Source organism: Castanea sativa, chromosome 8, assembly GCF_040712315.1.
Source record: "Castanea sativa cultivar Marrone di Chiusa Pesio chromosome 8, ASM4071231v1".
Classification (NCBI taxonomy): domain Eukaryota; kingdom Viridiplantae; phylum Streptophyta; class Magnoliopsida; order Fagales; family Fagaceae; genus Castanea; species Castanea sativa.
In genome coordinates, this window is record NC_134020.1 from 9,881,575 (window position 1) to 9,897,084 (window position 15,510).

A 15,510-nucleotide genomic window follows, 5' to 3' on the forward strand; every position below is an offset into this window, starting at 1 on the left:
AAAATTCATAAATAAATAACAAAATAGATTATTCACATGCAAAAAAATCCAGTATATCCAAGTTATAAATAACATACCAGTATGAATTGTGCTAGGGTGGAAAATGGTACTATCTTTTGCCATATATAAATACAACATGGCTTGAGATCTCAAAAGCTTATGTGAAACATATTTAAATTGTACTATATGGTTTTATTCAAACATTAAGGCTCCGTTTGTTTCGACGGTAAACAGTTTCAGGAAATGATTTTTCGCGTTTTCGGATGTTTGGCACGGGCTGAAAATTTGGTCAAATGGAAAATAGGAAACAGTTGACCGTAAATGCCTTTGTCTGACCCGGAAATCCTTTTCCACTTGTATTTTACCTTCAATTGAATTCAGCCCTCATTTTCCCCTCGCCTTCTCGCTGCCTCAAGTCAAGCTCCGTAAACACAGCCTCCAAACTCAAGCTCCACTCCCCGCCTGCCGTCCGATCTTCACCCCCGTCCGACGAGCACCGCCACTCCCACGGTGAGTTTTCTCCACCGTCTCTCGCAGTCCCCTTCACACACCAAACGACCCACACCTCCGGCCCACACCCACACAACCTCACCCACACTCCTCCGAACCCCACACAGCTCCGACCCACTGGACAAACCCACAGCCCCACACCGCCGACGAACTTGACCCATCCCGATCCACCCAGCTCCGACCCACAACCTCCGACCCACACCTCCGGCCCACACCCACACAACCCCACCCACACTCCTCCGATCCCCACACAGCTCCGACCCACTGGACAAACCCACAGCCCCACACCGCCGACGAACTTGACCCATCCCGATCCACCCAACTCCGACCCACAACCTCCGACCCACACCTCCGGCCCACACCCACACAACCCAACCCACACTCCTCCGATCCCCACAAAGCTCCGGCCCACTGGACAAACCCACACCCCCAATCCACCTACCTCCGACCCACAAACCTCCGACCCACCCCTCTACAAAACCCGACCAAACCTCCGACCACCCTCTGCAAATGGTGCTCTGGGTTGACATCATTCTGGCTTTTATATATATATATATATATATATATATATATATATATATATATATATATATATATATATATATATATATATAATTATTTAATTAAATACCTATTTAATTATTGATTTACTTTTTTGTTTTTTATAATTATCTAGTTATTTATGAAATTATTGATATCAGAAATTCAATTTTGCTACTCTTACAATTATACAGAAATATCAATTTTGCTGCTCTTACAATTATTTAATTAAATGCAATGTGATTTGTTGGGGATTTTCTCGCTTCTTGGTGTTTTTGTTGATGGGTACCCTACTGTTTACGTAGAAAATGTTTAGATTATTATTTAGAGGGGAATTAAACATTTTATGGCTGCTCATAATGGTTTTGATCTCACTTGTTCAAGAAAAAAAAAAAATACTATAGATTGCTTGAATTTGGATTGTTTTACTGTTGTGGTTGTTTCTATATACTGTGTACTCAATATCATGCTTGTTTGCATACCTCTTAGACCACAATGTTTGTGATGTTTTAGATGAAGAAAAAACCAAAGCACAGCTTCTTGCCTCGGTTGCATCTGTCCTCCTTGTGGGGTTGCGTTGGTAAGGAAATTGCGACGTAGACGACCGCCTAGGGCGCCTTATGTTAATCATGCAGCCGAAAGAGAGCATTACATAAATAGTATTTGCATGGAAGTGAGAGACTTTGTGTTAGTCAAATTAGGATGAAACCTATAGCTTTTCACCACTTATGTCACATCACTCACCGAGGGGGAGCACATACGCCCTACTACGCACATGTCCGTTACGGAGCAAGTGCTAATTTTTTTACACATTATTGGTCATAATGTGAGGTTTCGTGTAATTGGTAGTCGGTTCCATAGATCAACCGAAACCGTCCATAGATACTTCAACGTCGTCCTTAGGGGGTCCCGAAATTATTTAGAGCTCTAATAAGATCGCCTAGCGAAGATACACCCTGAAGAGATAAGGGATAGCAGAAGGTTCTACCCCTATTTCAAGGTAAATATTAAGACTTGTGTATATGTGTAAATTGTGAAAGTTTGTGTAATTCTAAATCATTATGTTTGTCGAAAATTAGGATTGTGTTGGAGCGATAGATGGTACACATGTTCGTGCATCTGTGCCATCGAGATACAAGGAAGGTTTCGTGGTCGCAAAGGTGGAACCACACAAAATGTGTTAGCTGCCATTAGTTTTGACTTGAAGTTCACTTATGTATTGGCTGGATGGGAAGGCAGTGCACATGATTCACGTGTGTTAAATGATGCATTTGCTAGGCCACGGGATTTTCAATTCCCTCGTGTATTATAGGATGACTTCACCTTTTGAGTTTATTAATTTAATAAATTTTGTGCATTTTTCGAAGCATAGTAGTGATTTGGTTTTATTTTTTAACATATGTAGGTAAGTATTATCTTGGTGATGTTGGGTATGGTAATAAAAATGGAATTCTGTCACTACCCTATCGAGTGTGCGATATCACTTGAAAGAGTTTAGTGATCGTCCTCCCCGAGAATGAACAAGAATTGTTCAACCTCCGACACTCTTCTCCTTGAGAACTACCATTGAGCGAGGATTTGGAAGTGTTGAAGAAACGTTTTCGAGTGTTGGATGCGTAACCATTTTGGTCTTTTGAAACACAAGTGAAAGTAGTGTTAGCATGTTGTGTGATTCATAATCACATTATGGGGGTTGATCCCCGCCGACTATATTATGGAAGCTGCAATGAACCAAGTAGAGGGTAGTGGCTCTCAACAAGAAACACGATTGCCACGTCGGGAGTCCCTTGAAGACAGAGAGTGTGGAATGCTAAGAGAGATGAGATATGCAAAGCTATGTGGTCCGATTATACCAGAGTGAGAGTAGAACTTTATTTAGATTTATGTGCTTGTCATATGTACTATATTCTTGTTTTATATATGTTTAATCTATTTACCGTAGACTTCGGTGGTGTAAGGATCATTATTTCCGAAGTTGTTTCGTTCGTTGTTCACATCGATAATCATGGTTGTATGTGTGTTTGATTTGTTGTTCATATGCACAGGAATTTGTGAATGTTACTTGGATTGTTTAAATGCTAGTCTCACTATGCAATTATCATATGTAGTAATGTCGAAAGGGAAAGAAAAGGTGGGTAGTAAGCAATTTCGATGGTTGCCACCAATGCACACGACGATGCTAATCTGATTGCCGAAGAGGCCACGAAGGGCAACAAGCCCTCGAACACTTTTAAGCCCGGCTCGCTTCGAAGCCGCCAAGGCGATAACCGAACAGCTGGGGTCGAGTGCCATGCCGGGTATGTCGAGAATCGAATGCGTACTTTGAGGACAATGTGGACTACCATTCAAACTCTTCAAAAGAAGAGTGGGTTCCTATTGGGATGATAGCTTAAAAATGATCACGTGCGATGCGAAGACGTACCAAGAGGAAGTTATGGTATGGCTTTCAACTATATTTGTGCATTATATTTTCTATTGTTTTTATCCCATAAATCATGGATTATGTCTCTTGTGGTAATAATAGCTTATACTTGTTTATCATTCACATAAATCATCTAATGACATCAATATTGAATTGAATATTGAATTTATGAGTGAAGTGATCATTGCATTGTTATTGTATGTTCCTCGTCTCCGTTACAGCGCATCGGAAGCATGCTGATTTTTTGAACAAGAAGATAGAGTTGTATGATGAGCTTGGCCATTGTAGTGGGTAAGGATTTGGCCACAGAAGCTTTGCTAAGTCATATGTTGATATTGACACAGAGCATGACAATGCAGAGAGCACCGAGATGGTGGTCGATAATGGGGAGGAGGGTGTGGTGGATAAGGGAAGAATGTGGTCGAATCGTCCACCACCGGGTCCACACTTTCAAAGTCCCGCAAAAGAAGCCGTGCACCTCCCTCTCGATGATAGCGCTCGATCGATTTGTCTGAACCGCCTTAAGGAAATTGCTTGGCCTTGAAAGAAATCAGCTTTGGGCCCGTTGATTTTAATAGTCTTTACTCCGAGGTGATGGCTATGGCGGCGGATGGGTATAGTGAAGATATGCTTGCAACTGCCTTCGACCATCCGTGTGAAAATAAGAAGGTAGCTAGGGGATTCCGGCCAAGACCGCTAAGTTGAGGAAACTTTGGATGGATAGTTATTTGTTCACTCGACTCGACTTGTCCGGTTAGTGCCGATTGTGATGGCTAAGTTGTGTGTGATGTAGTACTAGTATGATCCTAACATTGTATGATATACGTGACAATTGTATTATCGGTAAGCAGCCTATGTATGTATTTATAACCTGTAGGATGTGAACTCTTTTGTATTATTGGGACGATACAATTGCCCAAGTTATGTGTGGTGACTTTAAGCATGTAGGGCACATGTGTACTGTTCAGATACCACGTGTAGGTATCAATTTTGCATACCATGGACTTGTAATGGTGAAAGTACATTATGTGCGTTTTGATATAAATATTACCACGTGATATTCAGATGCTCTTTGTTGATGTTGAAGTCGATGATTATTTTTGTGATGCTTTTTGTAACTGTTGAAGTGGATGATTATTTTTGTGCTATTACAGTTTCATCTAGGCAATGCAGGTTTTTATTTGTAAATTTTCTTCCCAATTTTCCGTAAAATGTGTGAACAAACCAAACATGGGAAAATGAATTCAGTAAAACGAATTTCAGAAAATGCCAAACAGTGGAATTTGTTTGCTGCCCTTATTTTCCATGGTGCAACCAAATAGCATGAGTACATTTTCTTTACGGGAAAATATTTTTTCCGGAAATGATTTTCCGTCCGGAATTGGTTTACCGTCGAACCAAACACAGCCTAAGAATACAAAAGCCAAAAATCTAGATATTTATGGCATTTGTTTCAAGTTTATGCCAAACCAAAACTAAAGGCATGCCTGAGTGCAATTCACAAAGGCTTTGTGGCTTGGTAGTGTTGTCAAAATTTGTGCAGTCTTCCAAACAAAAAAACAATCCAAAAGGAAAAAAAAAAAAAAAGGTCAAAATCTGTGTGGTCTTCCAAACTAAAAGCAACCCTAAATAAATAAAGATGCAGATGATATGTAAAAAGATGGGTAATTAATAATGAAAATTAAAAGGGTGTGAGTTAAAAGGGAAAAAACCTTAGGGGAGAATATAGTGACAGAGCAACCCTGCAAAACTATAAAGGAAATGTATTTATAATCAAAACTATAGAGAAATAAAAAAAAAAAAAAAAAAAACAACAGTCACATGTTCATACTAAACAAAGGCTAGACTTGAGACATTGTAGTTCATGATGTTATGGTTGGAGACATTGTAATTCATGATGTTATGGTTGGAGACATTGTATTCATGATGTTATGGTTGGAATGACAAAGACTACAAATATAGAGTTAAAGCAAGAACTGGGTCTTTTAAAGGGAAGGGAAAGGTCTAGAAACCATAAAAGGTGTAGGTTCTAGGGTTTAGAAAGAAGAAAACTGAGGAATAAAATCTCACCTTGCGTTAAATATCCTACCTTTATTTTTTAGAAATGACAAAAACTGAATTAAACTAAATAGTTTTTTATTATTATTATTAATCAAAAGTGATAGAATTTTATTGAAAATATTCCAAGTGTATAGGTTCCTTAACTCCTTGGCATGATTAGCCAAAGCATTGTCTAACTTATTACACTGTTTAGAAACTGTCCTATAATATACATTTTCTGCATAATACACAAAAGCATGAATATGTTCTAACACATCTAAAATCTCCTTAAAGCATGGTTCCTGCAAGTGAATTAATGCTAGCAAATGTGATGCTCTCAATAGAGCCATAGCAGCCATCCACAATGGGTCTTGGCAAGGAATTAATTCACTATGGGCTATATAGGAGAACCACGACTATCTCTAACAATATTGATTAAACCTACAAAATTTTTGGCTTTTGAAAAAGGTCAATGCCATTTTCATTTTGAATAATCATTTGAATAATAGTACTGACTTTATAGTTTTCTTATTTATGTCCTAAATGCATAGATTTCTAAAAATATGGTAGAAGAGTAAATTGAAAACTAAAATGGGCTGGTGAAGCTAATTTAACAATCCCAACTCCTATAAGCTTTTATCAAGATCCAAGACAATTTCAATTCCTAATATCCAAAACAATTTCAATAACACCAAAAGCATATCCCAAAAATATACAAATCAAAGAGAAGAAACAAATTAATAGGAAACAAACACTTACAAAGGGACCAAGGATCTTGTTCTGTTAATGCCATCCCTATTAAAACTCTCACTGCCTACAATTGCTCAATGGTGATCTTGCCTACTATATTTGCCGTTTATTTTCAAAAAGTCACAAATTCTTGATAATAACAAATAAAAGTAGAAAACTTCTAAAAAATTCATTCAAGCATTGCACAATGTAGGGATGTGTGATTAAATAATGCATATATATATATATATATATATATATATATATATATATATTTGTATATTTCAAGAAGTTGCAAGGGAACCAAAAAATGTAAAAAATAGTGATGCCAATATCACATTGCACAACTTATTATTGCTAGAACTACCAATATAGCAAAACAGAACTTTATAGTTTGGCTAGATATGCTATTAATATTCCAAACTTTTAGTGTGGATGGAGGATGCTCCGCCACAACTTTTTTCTATATTCCAGGCTGATTTAACCGATCTTTTTAAATAATATTATTCAGCTTCTTTCTCAAAAAAAGGAAAAAAAGAAAAACAGAATTGTGACACTAAATATGAAAACAAACATAACAAATACAGCAATTTATTTATGTGGTTATGCCCCCAACAACATAGGTTTTTGTTTTTACCTCAATAGGCTGCCTAAGGTTGATCTTTTGTGTAGGTTGTATATGCCTGGAATCACTCACAATATTAAAAGACCACATAAATGTTAGGATTGGTGCCCTTAAATCCTATTGTATGATGTTATGTATGTTATTATGTATGACATTATGTACGACTTAATGTTGTGATTAATAAAGTTGTTTTATTATAATCTAAAATAATGGTAATATGAATATTTGGACATTATCATATAGTCCATGAGATGCATAGTATGTGATTTATGTGATTTAGTCACAGAAGATATAAGTCATAAGTTCTTTGTAAAGTCAGAATTTTAGTTTGTACTCGGTGATGAAATTGGGTGTTTCATCTGCGAAGACTATAACATATCAACTAAAATGATTTGTCTTGATCGTGGAAGTTGAGATTTCTAGTTGATGTGTTGATATGTTTTAAGAGTTAAGATATATTGAACTGGACCGCTGTGAGATTTATTATTCTCCTAACGACTGTCAAATGAATAATAAATCTTACGACTTTTATTTGCATGAACTCTTAATCCTGAGACAATAATGGACATGACCATGAAATGTAGGTTGTTTTGATATATCAAGAGTGAGATCTAAGGTAACGGTCAAAACCTCAGTATGTTGGGCAGCCACATTTAGTGTTGATGGAACATGTATTCTCAAGATAGAATTCATAGTCTCTTAACGGAGATATAAAATATTCCCTTGAGATAAGTTTAATGGGTTTGTTATTCAGAATGTTAGGCCTAACTACTTTGGTAAATAGTTACTAAAGTTTATATATTTATGGAATTGGATTTCATAAATATATAATGAAAAACATAAAGGGTTAAATCGGGTACTCAAGGATTAAGATGTAGTAATCTGCAAAGTGGCAGTCTATATTCATGACTTTGTATTACTACGAATATTTTATGAAGGGATTGCATGTACAATAAAGTTTTGGGATATAATTTATAAATAAGGCCTAGAGTGCAATTATATTTATATAGTGGTATTAAATATAATTAATGGTAATTTTGGACTTGTCAAGAGTTGACAGAAAAGCCCAAGGCCCATTGGAGTTAGTGTCTTATTGGTCCATGTTGGTCCCACTCTAAGCCACACACTTAAGCCCAATTGGAAAGACCCAAAAGGCTAGCCCAATTAGATAATCAGTTAGATACAAAGAAAGAAATATACAGAATTTTTCTATAGAGAATTTCAGAAGAGAGAACACTATTGTGAAATGGTGTGTGTGCGTGAGAGTTAGACACTCTAACATTCTCCCTTTGTAAACTGATTGAGAGACCACACATCTTGGGCGTTAGTGGTATTGGAGTGAAGATTGAAAGTGTTCTCAAGTACTTCGGATCTTCGGTTTTGAAATTCACCGCTCCAAGGTACACTCTCTTATTCTTATATTTTGAAACTTACATGGTACATGTTAACATTTATGAATGAAGTAGATCCATTGTTTTTCCGCTGCGTACATGCATAGTTCCATCAATAAAAACCCAAAACCCAAAATCCAATTTGCAATTTAATTTTGGCAGGAAAATTTTGTGGGATATAAATTTAACTAAAGCAACAACTAAGCCACAAACCCAAAAATTAATCATTCATATTCCAGATCCCATCAAGTTTCCTATCATGGGCTAACCACAATTCAAAGAACACCACCTAAGAAGCCCTGCAACCATAAATTCATTGACGCAACTTTGATAAGTATAATTTACAGCTTTTGTTATGTTAGAGAATGAATAGAGCATCAAGCATAATTGTAATTGACCGATCAACAATTTTATCAACACAAATTAAGTTTGACTCCATGACATCTAAATTGTAATCCAGTAGCACTAAGAAAAGAATTGGTCTAAGTCTTAAAACACTGACTAAATTTGAGAAAATATTATATAATAAAGAATTGAATACAAAACATTACCTTATGCAAATTAAGCAAAGGTGACATCATGCGGGTAGCCATTGAGATTCAAGGGAGAGATAATGCTTTCAATAGGGACCACCTGGCTTCCATGTCTTTGGAGGAAAGGAGAAATATTACATATAGTTGATGACTTCGAGCAAGAGTAACAAATGGTATAAAGCTAATATATGCAGATGAATTTTAAGTCACATGTCAAGTCAATGTACCTAACTCAGTTTCATTTATCTTTAACTTCTTGAGTAGGCTTACATCTTCCAACATCTGCTTTCTCTTAGAGCTCAGGCCATGGAGAGCTTTGCCCCCTGAAAGAGCCAACCACAGATTTGTTAATGTCAAATGTCCGCACAACAAAAATAGTTTCAGAAAGCATATTTTCTAAGCCACAATGGTATGCCAGTCTTTCATTATCAAGTACATTTCAAATAGACAAATGACTTGAAGAGGTTTTTTATAATCATCCTTAATTTCACAACCTGTTAAACAAACTCACAAATTCTTTTTATTTTTTTCTTTAAATATACGTTTCTTCATTGCATATGACAAAAATTCCCAAAATAGCAACATCAATTCCAAATATGGTATAGTATGGCTAAAGTTAAAAAATGACCATCGTATGAAAGCAACTTAGGAAATTCTAATTTTCCAAAACGTTATCAATTTATCACAATGACATCCAAATGTTTACCTATGTCCCTTTCCTTCAACCTTTTATTCTTCGCCAAGTAAACATCTTCAGCTTGTGGCCTTGTACCATCACAATCAACTTTATTTGCTACTACATAGTAACTTCCATTAACAGCATCTTGAGGGTCACGCACCCCTGGAAAAACCATAAGTATATCTTAATGAAAGAACCGAGTGATCTAATCACACCTGGGATAGACTGTGTACAACATTGTATATATTGTATAGCATTGTGCACACCATTGGACAGCATCATTCAATTTTTTGGATAAATTTTTGAAACCATTTGTGATGTGACCCAATCCATCTTGCAATAGTGCTACAACATTATATTACAAATTAATATCACAAACAACTCAACCCTTCCCAGATAGTCTCACCATAACACTATTATGATAATCTTTACTGAAGTTAGATTGACCCATGATGGACGGAAAGCACTTAGAAAGTTTATCCATGACAACTGGTATACTTTGGACTTGTGTGAGAAGTAAATGTTAATCAAGGAAATGAAGATCTCACCTAGACTTAAATCATGAGATTGAGATCGCCCAATACTCATTATGAGATTTATTAATTCCCTCCAACCAAACAAAATAACAGTTAATATTAATTTGTCAGCAATTGCGAGTTCATCAATTTTTTCATAAACATGTATAGCATGCACAAACTATAAGAGATATTATGAGGCAAAAAAAAAAATTTAACATATGGTAATGAAAATTTAACATACCTCCACTTTTTGAAATTCCAATAGAAGGTTTATCAGTTCCAAAGCTAGTCTCTATTGCAACAATGCAAGAATTAGCTTGGGCTAGGTTTTGAATTATTGAAATTGTATTGTATTTTAAATACAAACCCACAAGATTTTCTTGTATTCAGCTTTGGACATGTAAATATGTAACGAACAATACTATGAAACCAATTAATGTTGTACCTGGAAGGAGTAAATATCTAGGAAAGCAAGCGTACCTAGGCTTAGGGGAAGGAACAAACATAATGTATGAGAATCCAAAATAAGCAACTGAAAATTGAACTGCAAAGAACCAAAGGTCAACGTGAAACAAATATATGAGCCAAAGATGGAAAAAATTGTTAAATAATTTGAACTGAGGAATTTAAAAAATCAAAGAAAAATAACCATATCAATGTTAAGCATCTGTTCTTCCTAAATCAAAACCAATCAGACTACAATAACAAAACCTAAATCATATTTCCAAATTAAAAAAAAAAAGAGAAATATTTCCCCTGTTTTCATCATTAAGTAGGCTGCCTTTCCTCTGTTTGGTTTCAATTGAAAAACTTAAAATCATAGAAAAGAGAAAGAGGAAAGCAAGCGTACCTAGGCATTGGGTATGGATTTTGATTTTCAATTGAAAATAATAACAGGTAGAGCATAAAAGAGAGAGGAAAACCAAAAGATGTCGTGGCGGCGGCGGCGGCGGGAGAATCTGAGTTTTGTGTTTTGATTTAGGGGGAAGGAAAGGGTGAGTTTTAGGTTTAGGGGAAGGTGATGTTAGCGTGTGAGAAGAGAATAGAGATTTTGAAGAAGCGGTTTAGGTTTTGAAGAAGTATCGGTTTTGTAATGGGTATTTGGTGGGAGAAATAATGAGACTTGGGCAATTGCAGCTGTTGAGTTGTGCCAGAGAAGGTGGATCCGTTGAGTTCTGGGTGAGAAGGACTGATGGTGGTTCTGGGTTGTGGAGAGAAAATTGAGAGTGAAGATGGGCAAAGAATCGGGTTTGAGAGAGGAGCAATTTTTTTTTTTTACATTGGGTTTTATGTATTATTGGGTTTTAGAGAAAAAAAAAAATCAGAATTTTTTGTAAGTGATTATCGAGTTTTAGAGAAAAAAATCAGAATTTTTGTATTTTTGTTTTTTTTTAAATGATGCTAACGTGGAAAATTGTGGTGTTAGCAGAGCTTCGGTTTTTATATATATATATATAATGGAGATAAGGTTTAAATCTCCCACCTGAAAGTTTGGACGTCTTTTTTTTTTTGGGTACTTTGAGAATTTTTATTAATTTATGCCATGTAATTTTTTCCTATGATATTATAGACACCTCATTTTATACTCCTTATGACTCGAGCCCTTGTTCCCTAATGATGACATCACTCTAAGGCTTAAGATTGATTTAGAGCCCAATCTTGCAAAATCTTGACTTGAGAAGTTATTTTTGGAAAAATAAACTTATTTTCCGAAAAGAAAAGCTGTAGGAAATCCTAAGTATGCATACGCATACACATTTATGTGAACACACACTTGAAGCATGCGTACACATTCTTAAGGTTTACACATGCATACCCCAAGTACTCATACACATACTTCGAGTATGCATATGCATCTAGGGTTCTAGAATTGTATGAAAGGAAATCTTTGTAGACATAAATTCGTGTAGAGGAAATCCCACATTGTTTAGGAGCTGCCCCACACCCCTATTTTACCACTATAAAAATCCATAAAGGCAATTTTCAAATGAGGACGAAACATACAAGATTCACTAGAAAATAACGAATCAAAGAGGGAGTTTTTATACTAAAACCATCCTCTAGTCAAGTTTTGCATGGTTGAGACCTATTTTGGTCTTGGCCTTTGAGTTCTAAAGTTTACTACCCTTTGGGTTTTGTTATTGATTAGATTTACTGAGGGGAATGGTCAAATCAATGTTTTGGAGAATTCTTGTGTTGAGGTAAAGGTTCAAAATTTGGCCCTTCACTTTCTTTTATTTTGCTGTTTGTTTGCATGTTTTAAATGCTTTAATATACCTGCGTTAACTTATATTTGCATCTATATTAGAAATATGATAGGTTCTAAGGCCTTTGATTCTACCTTGTTTTGTTGTTCTGTGTTTCTGGGTTTGTTTTTGGGTGTGTATGTAGACACTACATTTTGTACCTCTTACAACTCAGGCCCCCATTTCCCAATGATGGTAGTACTGTAAAGCCTAAGGTTAGTTTATGTGATACCTAGTTAAAAAAAGGTGATCTTTTTATAAGGGCAGTGTAATACCCAACATATATTTTTTTTATTTGAGGTTATTACTTTTCTTTTATATATAGTTGATGGGCCATAAATACTTTTGTTAGTAACTGCCGCCCACTACCCCACTAAGTCCACATCTCTGATACGTTAACTATAGGGTAGAGGAAGAGATAAATCAGGGTTTCATAGAAAGGGTTTCATCACTAAAGAGGCTAGGAAATGTGTTTTTCCCTTGGAGTTTAGAACACATACAATTGAAGAGCCAAACAATTTTTCCAAGCATAATCTTCTCATTTGTTAGAATCAAAGAATTAAAGAGTTAGAATTTTATCTTGGAAACATTAGTGATACGTAGATTTGTTTAAAAGAGATATTTTTCCTAGAATATGGTTTACACTTTACGTTAGTTTCCTACGGATTGCATTCTAGAACAAACCAATGGATTACAATCTTAATATATGTATAGTACTTTTACGTTTTCATTAGGGTTAATAAGTATTAAACCCCAAGTTGCCCACTATGTGCATTCTAGTACAGGTTGTGAATTTGAAAATGTTATATATATGGCTTTACATCTTCTTTTGGTTATATGTATATTGATCCTAGGTAGCCATTGTGAGTATTTTAGAACAAAGCCATGGATTACGAAGCTCAATTCATTTATAGAGCTTTACGTTTTCGTTGGTTTATATATATATTAAATCCTACGTTGCCACTGTGAGTATTCTGGAATAAAGTCATTGGATTACAAATATTTATTTAGGTATATTGCTTTTACGTTTGGGGTACATATTGAATCCTAGGTCAAGGATATTTTGGCTACGGCCTTCCTCATGTTAATATGAGTTTCGATTAATGCAAGGGAATATTATTGGCTAGAATATCATTGATTAGAGAAACTTTAATTTAGTATTAAAAGTGTTATTAGTCAGCAAAGTATAATCCTAGTGAGCCAATTAGCATAATTCAATAAGTTTTATATTTTGTAGAGGATATTAAGTAATTTCATGGTTGATTATAGGTCCTATTTAAGAGTGTTTTGAGACTATTTGGAGGGCGTTTCAGCTGGGCTTTTAGAGAAATTCAAGTGCTGTAAGTAATTATGCATAATATGCACAAGTGTTGTCCTTTAAATTCTTAGAAGTCAAAGGTTTTCAAAAGTTATGTTTTTAAGCTTACATTTTCTAAAGTTTATTGAAAGCATTTTTACATCATTGAAAGAGAAACTTCGACTTTTAAATAATGTTTTTAAGAGAAATCTCAAATTTTAAATAATGTTTTGAATATACAAATCAAATTTAAAAGATGATTTCTAAACTAAAATATTTTCTGAAAAGAATTGAGTTTCAATGTAAGTTTTCTAAAAAGGTTATTGTTCTTTAAATTTGTTTAAAACCAAGTAATTTCAAAGTCATATTCCTATTTTCCAAACGTTTCTTTTAGCAAATTAAATTTTCAGATTTACTCAAGAATTGTATAATACTTGTATAAACTCCTCAGTTTCTATTTGTTGCCTAAGAGAGACAAGCATACTTTGATTTGTGTTTCAATTCGATATTGTGATCTTCGATGTGCCTTTGTATTTGGAATAGTTGTTCATATTAAGTAAAATATTCTATTTTGTATAAACTTTGTTTTTGTGATATGTGCCTCAAAATAAGTGTTTTTAGAATTGATCAAATATGTGTGTAAGCCCACTCACAGGGTTGTACATGAGAATAAGTGTTGGTCCCTCACCAGCAGGGATTCGCTGTTGTGGTATCTGCTCATAGGATTGTATGTAAGAATATGTGATATGTGTATATATAACACTATGCTCTGATAAATTATTTATATGTTTTTTTTGAATGATTTTAAGATTTGATTACATATTTATTAAGTGGTTCATTATATATTTTAGAAAAATTATATTTGATGTCAATGAGTTTGTTAAATCAAAATACTCGTGCTCTACTTGACTTTGTTCTATTGTGTATTGTGTATAATTGCTTACTAGATGTGTGGCTCGCTCTATCAATTATAACTTTCAGATTAAATTTTAGTTGGAAAACAGAACCTTTGGATCACTTCGTAAGGTGCAAGGTAGAGCGTGGGAATTTTTAGGCGACGTCAATAATACTTGAAGCCATAAAGGATTTTTAGTTATTTTTATTTAGCTTAAGATTTTATAGTATGTGGAGATTATTTCTAAATTGTGGATTTTAGTTATTGTAAGAGATTTATCAAGAGCATTGTTTATTTGGAGTTTGAATTATTTTGGAAATTAATTATGTTTATTGAGTTACGTAAGATCAACAGGTTAGTCATGCATCTAAATTCATAGTCCATGGATTTGGGTCGTGATAGTGTTGGTATCAGACTCTAGGTTATGATTTTGTAGACAATTAGGACTTCTGATATTTTTTTAATAGGATGTGGAAGAATAGACTTAAATTATTTGATAGTCAGATAGTAGTTTTGGGAACTTGAAAATTGTTAGAAGCTATGCACTTATGTGGTTAGAATATTAATAATAGTAAAGGGTTTAGTATCTCTTTTGTACCACGATTTTCTTTGAGATTTATCCGACTCTAAAGTGTTGATTGTTTGGTTAGGAAAATGCCACCACGCAATTCTACTTCTAGTTTTGAGCCAAAACCTAAAAGCGTTGAGGGTGCATTAAATGCTATTAGAAGTCTTGCTGAGGTGGTGGAAAAACATGCTAGTACTGCTGGAACATCTAAGCCCAAAGATGTTGAGATTGAAGGATGTACCATTGAGTAATTTAGGAAAATAGGTCCTCCTTCATTTTTGGGCAACCCCAACCCTAAAAAAGTGGAATCTTGGACAATGCAAATGGAGAAAATTTTTTATGTATTGGTTGTACTGAAGTGCAAAAAGTCTCTTTTGCTTCCTTTAATCTGAAGGGGGAAGCAGAGCATTGGTGGAGATTCACCAAAAAGACCTTGCCACTTGAGGAAGATGAGATATTGACTTGGACTATTTTCCTTGATACTTTTTATGAGAAATATTTTCCAAAAAGTGTACAG